Here is a 12,894-nt window from a genome sequence, read left to right on the forward strand (position 1 = left end):
TGGGGGAGTAAAGCCCGTGAGCAGTCTCCAGGGGCAGATTCCCTACGTTGGTGTATTTTGTTTTTTCGGAAGAAAAATTCTGTTTTTTTGTTAAGAAGACAACCATAGGGTGAAAAGGCCTGGAAGTATGTGTGTGTGGGTAGGTGACATCCATGTGAAACCATTTGATCCATCTGATACCAAGTGTCTGCACCCTCGGAGGAGGCAGGATAAATGACTGCTTTTTTCTTCTTCTGTTTCTGCACATTTGGCATAATACAATCATAGATAGTGAATAATGGTCCAATTCAGTGCTCAGTTTCTGCATTGATTCCCCTGGAGAAATATAAGAAATGAATTCTTCAGTTGGCCTCTGATTTTGATTGGCAGGAAAAATAACAGCAGAAAGATTACATTTTGCTAGCATCCCACATTCTGAAGAACAAAAACCATACTTAAATGGTTGCTCAATGCTTGACAGTCCCATTTTTAAAAAGAACCTCCTGGAGGGGAAAAAATCCCCCTTTTCCCTTTTTCCTCCGGGAAGGAGTTAAAAGTCAGAGAACTGTGCTGTCGAGTCTCTGAAAACTGTTGGCAGAAGACTTGTATCTTGTACCGAGAGAGGCTCACATGCTTGGAGAGCCCAGTGTATTGTCTCTCCTTAAGGCGGGCAGACTAAGAGCACAGCTCAAGTGTGTGGACTTGAACTGAAGTTGTCTGGCACTCATCTGTTCGATCCTGGGTAACCCCGTAAAGCCCCGTGACTCAGTTTCCTCATTGGTAAAACAGTAGTTAATACCTACCTCACTGAGTTTATCCTGCAAATGAAAATAAGTCAGTACAATAAGCCTTCTAGCACAGTGTCTGGCACAAAGTGCGGGCTCTGGAAATGTTGGCTATTATTCCTATGGATGTATAATTATTGATATTGTTATAGGGTTTTTCCATGGAAATCTTTTGTCAGATCTCACACGTACAGAGAGCTGCTCGGGTGGAACACACAAAAATAGGCTGGCTCAACGCCCCTTCTCCACAATCACTGTGAACACTCCCTTCCCCATCCCGGCCCCTGCCCCCTTGGCTGTCCCTAAGGCACCCTAAGGGGGGTCCCTAGTGGAGCCCCCAGATTCCCGCTCCCCAGGGTTGTGATGGGCTCCTGGCCTCCTGCTGTGCTCACACTCTTGCTCACAGGCAACCTGAGTCAGGGGCCTGCCTTTTTGTTTGTGTTCAGGGTCAGTGGACTGAAAAATCAAAGAGAAAGGAAAGCCACCTTGGTGATAAGAGTTCTTTGAACACCTTGCCTCCTCCTAAGTCCTCTCTTCTCCATGAATCACTCTGTTTGTGGGAAAATTTGAATTCTTTAGTACCTGGATTTTGAGCTTCAGTACAGATGACAGTGACCTTGGGGAGCTGGCTGGCACTCCAGTTCCCTGGGTCCATCCCTGACATTCTGATTGATAGGTTTGGGGGTAGGACCTGCAGAGCTACTTTTTCTTGAAAAAGCTCCATAGTCCTAAAGTTCAACAACAACTGTGCCATTTACTGACTGCAAGACCCTAGAAAAGTCATTACCAGCCCGAAGTCTGTGTCAGGAAATGAGTGACTTAAAGTAGCAGATCTGTAGGAAGCCTTTTGAGGTCTGAAATTCTGAAGATTTCATCATTCTAGCTCCGATCCAACCTGTGCACGGCTAGGTGAGATCCTCAGCTCCCTCGTTCTGAGTGGTATTCTTGTATTCATACAGTCCGAGAAAACATCTGTTTTTGTGGCTACCATGTCCCAGGGCGGAGTCACAGGGCGCCTCACTGCAGACAGACACCTTTTTAGGCACCCCACTGTGCAGCCACGACTCCGCGTCCTGTTTTCATGTAGTCACTGTGGGCTTTCGTGAAGACACTTCTATTTCCTTTTGAAATACAAGGGAACAGGTACACATTAAGGATGTTTAATGCCCAAAATGCATATCATGAAATCATTCCACAGCCAATCAGGTTGTAGCATCACAGCAGGGGCACGGGGCATCATCTTCCTTCCCCTGTGCATCGCTGTCCTGGTCAGTGACCATAACCTGCTGAACAGCTCTCTTTTCTGTTTTGCATTGTGTGCCCCCTCTGTTGGGACAGTGTTTGCCAAATTGCAATCCATAACAGGCTGTTTTCTTAAACCATTCCATAAAATCAGTTCTCTGGCAAAAATCCATTTAGGACTCACACCATCATCCCATTATCATTTCGGGTATTCCCAGCTCAGGCAAGCCCATTAAAGACTCTGCGTCCTGCAGGCAAGGAAGCTGCTGGGCCACCGTAGGCATACCTTGGAGATGTATGGGTTCTGCCCCAGACCACTGCAATAGAGTAAGTGTCACAACAAAGCAAGTCATAATCTTTTGGGAAGTGGCCTTTTACCTTCAATTTGTAAACAAACAAACAAAAAGAGCAGCATACTTGAAGCACAATAAAGCAAACCACAATAAAACAAGGTATGCCTCTATTTAGCCCTTTGTTTTCCAGACATACGTGACCCTAGAACCCCTTCTCCCTGTTACAGACTATTTGTGGTGCTCAGTGGAAAGCATTTTGGTTTAACATTGGTTTGGAGGTTCCTGTCTTGGAGTATCAATCCTTTGCCCTGGGAGGAAGTAGGAAGATTCCGTTGCTCTCTTAGAGGAGCAGGGCACGGAGTTTGCAGAATTCCTTAGCTCAGTGTCTCATAGAGGGGTGTATTTATAATAGTGTACAACTGCCACACTCTGCCAAAAAAAACAGTTAGCTGTGGACAGTGACCTCCTGCAAGAATGAGATGTGCCCCCTGTCCAGTGTTTATAATGTCGCTGAAATTTCATACACCCTTGAAGAAAAAGACAAGGCTTTCTGCAGCCAGTTTTGTACTTTTTCGTAGCCATATATGGTACAAGAGAGAGAATGGGCTTGACCAATGAAAACAAAAGCGTTCTCCTGAAAGATGTTGCTTGGGGTTTTGAACAAATAAGTTCAAGAGAGAGGAAGGAGGTGTTTCGAGGGTGATCTGGCTTCAGGAAATGAAAGATAAAGAGTGGGAACACTTTCTTTTTTTAAGTTATCTTCCTTCAGATGTCAGCAGTCAAATGATGCCTTCTTATCCAGCTGAGTGGGAAAACTCCAAAAATGTGTGTTAGGCACCTTTCAAGGTCCAGGGTGGGTGGGAGGAAGAGTGAGATTTTAAGAATTCTCTTTTTAAGGTGCTATTACAAGGTCAGACGTAAGCCCAACTGCATACTGATGTTTCCAGCAAGTTTAACCTTTGTTTATTTAGCTTTACCAGTTCTTTATGCCATTAAGTGGGATTTAAACACATACCTTGTGAAACTGGAGAAAAGGTAGTGAAAATTGTGCAGGAAAATGATACTTCCTTATTTTCTTTTACAGCTCTTTAATTACCAACAGAGAAGCAAATGAGCTCATTACCCCTGGTCTCACTTGGATTTCTCCAGAATAAGCCACGGCAAAAAAAAAAAAAATGACCTTGTCATGTATTAAAAAGAAACACAACTGCAATGGCCCCAGCTGTTGTGGGCGTCTTCCCACTTCCTCGGGGGTGAAAAAGTCACCAGGAAAACTGGGAACGTTGTGGCTCAGGCAGGAAAGAGACAGCTTCAGTCTATTATGATAATGCCCTGTTTGCAATCTGCGTTATTGGTTTGGGTCACACCTTCACAAGATACTGGAGTATTTGTGTGTGACATTTGCAGTGACCCGGTATAGCAAAATCTCCACCATATGTAGAAAAGTAAAGCATTGAAAGCATCACAAACATCACCAAGGTTTCTGGTCTTTTGAGTTCATTTAGCTTTAAAGAGAACAGCTAGCATGGTTAGCCAAGAGGGAAAAGCCAGGCACACCTGATTTTAATTTCAGGCCATATGGATGGATCCAGTGTGAGTAATCGTTTTTATTTGTTTGATTTTTCCAACAACGATTTCTGGGCACCTTTTCGTGTATCAGCCCTTCTTGTAAGTAAGCTCAGTGCAACTGGTAACCACAGGGCCGGGCAGCAAGAGTCAGGGACCCCGGAGAAGCCCTGACAGAGACTTAGAGCTCTTTCTCTACTTTTTATTTATTTTTAATTTTTTAGTCCTCACCCGAGGTTATGGTTTTGAGCTTTAGAGATGGTGCAGGGAGAGAGAGGAACATCAAACATCGGTCAGTTGCCTCCCATACGTGCTCCTATCTGGGATCAAACCTGCGATGCAGGCATGTGCCCTGACTAGGAATCAGACCGCAAGCTTTTGGTATACAGGATGATGCTCCAACCAACTGAGCTATCCGGCCAGGGCCTTGTGGCTCTTTAGGTGAAAAGAGAAGGTTTCTGAAGGTTTCCCTGAGGAAATGGTAAGGTAGGTAGACTGGGGGTTAAGGTGGTGAGGTTTGGAGGGGGACAGTGTGGCATCCTGGTCCAAGGAAACAGGTTGACCAACTTGGAAACAGTTGGTGATGCCCAGTTTAAGGAGGCAAAGGCTAAGTGGTGTAATTTTCATGTCGGCTCGAGTTTGTGAAAGAGGACCACTAGTCCTTTGAAGCAGAAGTTGTTTTTCAAGCTAGGATAAAATAATACTAAGAAGGTAATGTTCAAAACCATACAATTCTGCATGATTTATTAACCATCAAACTAACAGAGAAACTTTTAAAAAATTAATCAACATTTATTGAGCCCTTAGTGCATGCAAGGCCTGTGCTGAGCTCTGGAAATAACAATAGTGAACTCTTCACCCGGGCAGGCACTGCTGGTCAGAATTCTGCTTCTTGCAGCCAAATACAATCCTGTTTTTGTATTGTGATAAAATAGACTTAGCATAACATTGCCACTTTAGCCATTTAAAAATAACTGTCTAGTTCCGTGGCATTAAGCACATTCACATTATCATGCACCATTACCACTACCGTCTCCTGAACTTTTTGTCATCCCCAACCGAAACTCTGTACACAGAACACGAATCCCCACTCCCTCCTCCCCTCAGCCCTGGCAACCACTGCTGACTTCCTGTGTCTGTGAATTTAACTACTTTAGGTACCTCTCATTAGTGGAATTCCATAGTATTGTCCATTCATGATTGGTTTATTTTTGTTTGCACGCCTTCAAGGTTCATCCATGATATAGGATGTGTCAGAATGTTTCTCCTTTGGAAGGCTAAATATTCCATTGTTTGTACACACCACATTAATTTATCCATTCATTGAGCCAAACAATATTCATTGTTTATTGTTTCTCCACTGATGGACACTTGGGTTGCTTTCACCTTTTGGCTGTTGTGAATAATGCTGCTGTGAACATGAGTGCAAAAATCTGTTTGAGTACCTGCTGTTACTTCTTTTGGGTGTTTACCCAGAATTGGAATTGCTTGATAATAGTCAGTGTTTTAATTTTTCGAGGAACTGCCATTGTGTTTTCCACAGTGGCTGTACCATCTTACATTTCCACAGAGTACACAGGGCTCCAGTTTCTTTATGTCCTTAAAAACACGTATTTTCTGTTTGTTTGTTTACTTGTTTGTTTTTAATAGCCATCCTAATGGGTGTCAAGTGATATCTTATTGTGGTTTTGATTTGCATTCCCTAATGATTAACACTGTTGAACATCTCTTCACACGTGTATTGGATGTTTGGATATCATCTCTGGAGAAAAGTCTATCCACGTCCTTTGCCCATTTTTTTTTAGTCAGCGTGCTGTGTCGTTGTTGAGTTATAGGGGTTCTTTTTGTATTCTGGAGAGCAGTTCATTATCACATGTGTGATTTGCAGGTGTTCTCTCCCCTTCCATAGCTTGCCTTTTCTCTCTGTTGATAGTGTTCTTTGACGCACAAACGTTTTTAATTGTGATGAAGCTTGTCTATTTTTCCTCTTTATTTTATTTTTTTGCCAATGCTTTTGGTGTCATATCCAAGAAATCATTGCTAAATCCACTGTCGTGAAGACTTTGCCCTGTGTTTTTTTTCTGAAAGTTTTATACTTTTAGTTTTCATGTTTAGGTCTGTGATTCATTTTAAGTCAATTTTTTATATGGTGTAAGATATGAATCCAACTTCATTTTTTGAAAGTGAATATCCAGTTTTCCCACCACCACTTCTTGAAAATACTGTCCTTACCCCACTGAATAGTCTTGAAAATCATTTGACTGTGTATGCAAAGGTTTATTTCTGGACCCTCTAGTCTACTCCACCGGTCTACATTGTCTGTCTGTATGCCAGTACCACACAGATTTGATTACTGTAGTTTTGTAGTAAGTTTGGAAATCCAGACATATGGGACCTCCAATTTTTGTTCTTTTTCAAGAAAGATTGTTTTGGCTATTTGGAGTCACTTGCGATTCTGTATGAATTTCAGGATGGACTTTTCTATTTCTGCAAAAACAAATAGAAATCATTGAGATTTTGATAGGGATTGACTTAACAGCAACATTAAAAATAATTTTCTTATGTAAATCAGTATCTTTCTTGTAACTTGGGTGTTACAGGAACCCATGAAATTGTAGACACCAGAAGATTCTCGGAGCATATGGGTCCGGAGCCTGGCTTCTTCTCACTCCATGCCCTCTCTCTTTCTTTAGTGGCTCTCATGTTTTCCTTCCCTCGCTCCCTGTACCTCCAAGGGTTGTCTCCAAGAAGGAGTTGGAAAGGAGACAGTGTTGAAGCCCATGCCCTTAATATTAGACACTGGTCACCACGGTGCTGGGAAAGCCTCTCTGGCCGGGCCCACAGAGTCCTGCAGAACCACTGACTGGACAGACTGAGGGTCGCGTGGCCCTCTGTGGTCTGGTGGCGCACAGGACGGCACAGAAGTTGACCTGACCAGCTCTGAAAACAGTCCCCAGCCTGTGTGCTTGGAATCTTAAGTACTTAAAAAAACTGGTTTCAATTACCCTAACATATTTGAATGCTCAAGATTGACACCTGGACAAATTATAGGAAATTGCAAACATTTTCCCAGGCCCAGCGATCAGGCCCTTTCCTAGAGATTACAGAGAAGATTCGGGCAGGGAAACCTCCCCAGGGCCAGTCTGCAATCACAGGAGGGTGACAGGAAGGAGCTGGGATCGGCAGGCTCAGAATACGCCCCCTGGGGACCTGCTAGCAATAGGACCAGACCACCAACGTCTCCCGAACTTGGATCTGAACTAAGATGCTGGGGACAGAGGGACCCGGGGCCAATGTTGGCCCTCGAGGAGGGAGAGAGGAAGAAGGGCTAATTTGTCTGCCATAGACAGTATTTTCATTTACAAAGTATTTTGGTTCCTGTCAGGGAAGGTTAAGGCTGGTTGCCAGAAAAACCAACCTTTTCCCCTCCCCACAGGAGGATTAATGCTCTCCCTGAACCCTTAAAAAAAATAATAAAATAAAAGCCTTTTCTTCAAAGGCATCCTGTCTGCAATATTTCAAATGAGACTTTTCCTTCTCGCTGTGGTTTGTCAGTTGGTGGTGGGTGAACCTTGGAAGCTGGTCTGTTAGCACTGAGTGATGCTCACTCTGCCGGGCGCAACCCGTCGGTGGGTCAGAGACTCTGCCCAGGGGCTCTGTGATCAGTGTGTGGACCAGTTTTCTGCACATAGTAAGGGGATGTCTTGATATTTTTCAGTTTGACGTATGGATATTTTGATATTTATTGGGTGTGATGTAAAATGTCATTCTGAGTATGTTTAGTAGTCAAAAACTCGTTAAAGCCATTATTTTAAAACTTATCTTTGTCTAAACAAGGCCCGGTCATGTTACCATATCTGGCCATTCTCAGCGAAATGTCACGCGTAAGTAAGTACGTATAAATAAAGCTCTAAAAAGTAGCCATTTTAGATTAGTTTTGAACCTAGTCCTTATTTGGGCCTTCTGATTTGATTTATATTTGGTTGATTACATTTTTTTTAAGAAAATAGGTTTGATACAACGTATTTCTTGATTTAATGGAATAATGTTTTTCCAACGTCAGTCTTTCACAAATCTGAGAACTGCTTGTGTTTTTGTTTGTTTCATCTTTTCCCTAAATCAACATTTAATATTCATGAAACTACAAATGTACAGATGGGCCACTTCTCTTTCTAAGATGCAATAAAGTAAATACACAACTTTTAAAATACAGAAGTGTTCGTCCATGTGCCATCTAAAATAATCTCCCCTCCTCCAGTGGCCCACATACCATTGCTGGGACAACACTGATATCCAGAACCTTCTTTGGTGCTTTCCTTCTTTCTCCCACTTAAATTCTTTGCTCTAACAAAGATGCCTATACATGAGAAAAGAAATGAGCTTGCAGTTATTAGGGAGAGAAGCACTCTTAATTTTAAAGAACTCACCCTTCACACTCATTTTCATAGAATACTAGCGTTTCTGAATTGACTAGCAACTCATTCGAGGTTGACTATACCTTGATCCAGGCAGTGTTCCCCATTTATTTGTAAGCATCTTGAGTGGACTGTGGAGGGCACTGTCTGAGGATAGAGGAGCACCTGTGGGGTGCAGCGCAGGGTAACAATAGAACTTAGTGAGTGTGGGCTGCGTGCAGTGGGACATGGTTGGCTGTGACCCGGCCTCACAGGGCCTCTTGGAGACTCACCGAGATTTCAATAGAAATAGAGCTGAAAGGGCTCTAGAGAAATAGCTCATCCTCTTTCTTACGGGGCACCTGAGGCGCAGAGGGGCAAAATGGCCTATCTAGGGTTATGCCGTTTGTTGGTGACAAAGTTTTGAGGCTTGGTAAGGGAACTCTCATGCTAGCGACCTCAGCACCCTGGTCCTGAAAACGGCTGCTTTCCAAAGAAAGAGGAGCAAGCCCCAAGCTGCCACTTCAGCCAAGATCTGAGGTCACTGGTGTGGTGATATTCTTAGGCATGACAGAACTGTGTCGAGTTAACCCGGGCAAGACAACTCATGACCTGGAGCCCCCTTCACAGTTAAAGGGATTTCCGGCTGTAACAATAAGTGCAAGGGATTGATGATCTGCTCCTCAGGTGCCCTGGTGCCTTGTAGTCCTACTGAGGGGACTTCTGTTCTAGAACCCAAGTTCAGAGCCGTCTCCGAGTGCTACCATTTACGGATGTAATGTGTATCCTTGAAATGTCCCCACGACTTCGTAACCAGTAGAGCCCAGGCTAAATGCCAAGTGGAAATTCTGAAGCTCTGAATCCCAATCCTGGGTTTTTTCCTCCCGAGTTCAGACTGAAAGTTTTAATAAAACCCTAATGACTAATCACAAATCTTATGTTTCCGTTGCCTTAAATGTGACTTGCAAAGGTCAAAACTACTAACCAATAATTCAGAAACCATTTATAGTCAACCCTTGAGCAACACAAGTTTAAACTGTGCATGTCCAGTATACATACATTTCCCCAGTAAATACTGCAAATGTGTTTTCTCTTCTTTATGACTTCTAATGACACATTTTCTTTAGCTTATTTTATTGTAAGGATACAGTAAATAATAGGGGTAACATACAAAATCTGTGTTAACTGACTACTTGTGTTAATGGGAAGGCTTCCAGTCAGCAGTAGGCTATTAGTAGGTAAGTTTGGGGGGAATCAAAGTTATATGCGATCTTCCCACTGTGGGATGGGGCGTTGGCACCCCTAACCCCCACATTGTTCAAGGGTCCACTGTACCAACTCCTTCCTGTGCTCTGGCAGGCTTTGGGACGCAAAGGTGAACCGGCGGGTGGGGGAGCTGTCCTGGAGGAACTCACAGACAAGTGAAATATCAAACCAACCCTAGCAGAGAGGGGATGCAACAAACTGGAGGGTGACCTCCCCGTGAAGGTTTCCCGGACACTCTGGGGAGAACTAGTGGATCCCAGTCCTTGGGGCTGTGCAGCCCTTACCTCCCTTTTACTCGGTTTCTGTGCTCTGCTTTGCGGTCTGTCGCCCCTTTGGGCAGTGAGTTCCTGTAGGACAGCAGCTGTATTTTACGCAGCTCTGTTTCCCGTGCCTGGCATAAGTAGGTGGCACTCCCACATCCTCTTCGGGGGGTGGGGGTGTGGGCAGTGTCCTAGGAAAACACAGAGTAGGGAGCAGTTCCATCAGATACAGACCAGGCAGTGCGTTCAGCCTGAGGGTCGCAGGTGAGGAAGGAGAAGGCATGGAGCTGGCATTTGAAAGACCAGGAGGGGGTTCAGGGCGCTGTTTCGACAGGGCTGAGAAGCAATGATGTGAGTGTCTGTCCTGTCCTGTGAGTGTGTCTGTCCTGTCTACGTTGTACGAGCCCTTGTCTTCCACGTGGCGCTTTCCTGAAGGAGACAAACACCTTCAGTCAGTCTGTACATTTCACCTAGACAAACCAGGTGTCTGTGGAGCTGCGGGTCAGCCGTTAGTTAGCTCGTTAGTTGTTGGTTAATTTCCAGCTGTGTATGTTCATGGTGAAAATCCACAGAAATGCTACAGAGGGCCATTTCTCATCAAAACCATTTCAAATAAGCTTTGTAAGGTCCCAAGGAATGTGTGGGAGCTATGAAGTCCGTGATTCATGCACGTATGGCCAGTGGGGAATGTGCCTAAACCTTCTGTAGGAAAGAGGTGGGTGTCTCTGAATGTGACGTTGTGGTTCCTGTAAAGACTTTGTTGCAACATGCCCCCCAAAGCCCCCCTGACCTTAGCACTTGTTTTCTAACAAATGATAAATGCATGCATTAATAATGACACCGACTTTCATTTGTTCCTCCCTGCCAGAATGTAAACTGCAGGAAGGCAGGGGTCGTTGTTTGTCATTGCTGTAGCCCAAGGGCCCGGGTCAGTGCCTGGCACATACTGGCTGCTCATTGAATGAGTGACTGGTGATATTCATTCATTCATTCATTCATTCATTCATTCCGTGCTCCAGACCTGAGCCCAGGTAAAGGGAAGGACAGCTGTCCTAAGAGATATTGGAACTTGGTGTTGGGGGGTCATTTGGATTCCCTCCAGAGAGCTGGCCTCGGTGGCATAGGCTGCCTCCTCTCCAGGCCTCACCTCGGATGTCGTAAACAGACCTACGCAATAGGAATGGCGGTGCCTGGGCAGCACTCTAGTCTTTTAAGCAGGTGTTGTTCAAACGTACTCTTCATCAAAGGAAGTAGCTGTGACACAGTCCCAAAGGAGCACTGTGTCGGGAGCCCTGGGTTCAAACCCCAGACACATGCATTTCTAGCTGCCCGATTTAGGGTCTGCTATTAGCCCTCCCTGAGCCTCAGTGTCCTCACCCAGAAAGTTGGGCAGCAATCCCCTCTTCGCGGCACCCCTAGCACTGTGGCTCCTGATACCCGGGAGGCCCTCTGGGAGCAGCCTCAGGCCCTGGGAGAGCCTCGGGCTGGCTGGCTGGGTGGGTGGGTTCTGTGAGCCTGTCTTCGAGCCAGTCTCCAGCTCTCCCCAGGAAAAGATCCAGTGACGCCCCGTGAGTTTTGTTAGGGAGGGTTGTGCAGCACCCCTCCATCGCCACCCCCACCCAAACCCAAATCCCCAGCAAGTCAGGAAGATGTATGTCTTTGAAAACATTGGGAGGTCTGCTTTGGATCACGCTGGAGCTGTGGCTTCCCTGAGCAGCTGAGAGTGAAGGGAAGCCGCTCCTCTGCCCAGAGCTCCCCCCGCACCGCCCCCACCGCCCCCACCCCCGCCGCTCGCTCAGTGCGCGTGTCCCACACAGGGGCTGCCTTCACGCGGCTTTGGCGGCCGTTGACTTTTAAATCATAAAAAGCCGCTCTGTATAGTTTACTCTGTTGCTAGAAGGCAGCGGAACATAGGTATTAAAAAAAAAAAGGAAAGAAAGAAAGAGCAGAAGAAGCAGCCGTTAATCCCGACAGGCTTCTGGGCACCGGAGCAGCTACGGATGACAAAAGTTAATTAGAAACATGAGCAGTTTAACCAGAAACACTTGTGACAATTGGAAGGACAGCTTCTCTGGTAGGAGACCTTTCTACAGGGTGTTGTTTCAGGAGAAAGTGGCTGCTGCTAGGTAAGTCGTGTCATGGTGACTTTGCAAGCAGGACGTGCTCCGTGGGGGCTGAGGTGCCGCATCCTGTCTGTTCCATGCAGCGGCGGGTGTAGGGGGCACGAGGGCACGGGGCTCAGCCGCTACCTGCCTTCCCTGCCACTTTGGCTCTGACAGCTGCCCTTGCGTAGCAGTTGGAGCTCCAGGGTTCCAAGTGCTTCCCGACAGGGGTGCTACCGCGTTCGGGTCTGTGCTATGGGCTGCCTCAGTGGGGAGCAGAACTCCACTTTGGAACCCACCCTTCCCAGGATAATTCCAGTTCTAGTTTGGAAGTGTGTTGAGGCTTTTCTGAGAACAGAGTCTGGCTGGGGAAACACTCCCTGAGCGCCAAGGGGAAAGCCTTGACTTTCAGATAACCTGTGTGCTGTCTTGCCTACAGTGAAGCCATGTGCAGCTTGCACTAAAACGTCTTTCTTATTTTAAGTCTACTCTGAACCATCTTTGTAACTCTTGAAAAGGGCCAAAAGGGGAGAAAACGGACCTGTTCTGATAGGACTTAGCAGCTCCTGTGAGTAATTCTTCTTCTGTAAAAATTGTACTTGGTTTCCCTTCTTTTCCTAATTTTTTCTTTTTTTGCCTGTTCTGTTTTAATGTCTCTGCTACATTGTTTTGTTAAAGTTGGATAATGTTCGATTGTTTCCCATAACCGGGAACTGGTGTTGTGGGCTCAGTAATTCAAAACAGTAGGTACTTCCTGCATCTTTCCTGTACCACCACCGTGGTGGTGCAGGTTTCAGTTTGTTTCTTTTTCCACAAATGTAAGTGCTCCGTTGTGCTCTGTGAGCATTTGACGGTAAGATCAGCGTGCCTTTGCACAGTGTACGCCAAAATAGGAACTGTGCATGATGGAGAGCAGGAGAAAGTGAAGGTAAGATTGAACTGCAGGTAGTGCACAAAGCAGGTGGTAGAGCTGTAAGGTGTTTGAGTTTGGAGTGGCTGGCTAAGCA

The 12,894-nt window shown here is 45.5% G+C and overlaps 1 protein-coding gene across 5 annotated transcripts in view; it reads left to right on the forward strand.

Annotated features, from left to right (window-relative positions):
* The window catches only part of NAV2 (neuron navigator 2), a 365,536-nt gene that overhangs the window by 196,807 nt on the left and 155,835 nt on the right, over window positions 1-12,894 (forward strand). The gene's annotated exons all lie outside the window — the stretch shown is intronic.

This window comes from Phyllostomus discolor, chromosome 6 (assembly GCF_004126475.2).
Source record: "Phyllostomus discolor isolate MPI-MPIP mPhyDis1 chromosome 6, mPhyDis1.pri.v3, whole genome shotgun sequence".
NCBI classification, from domain to species: Eukaryota; Metazoa; Chordata; class Mammalia; order Chiroptera; family Phyllostomidae; genus Phyllostomus; species Phyllostomus discolor.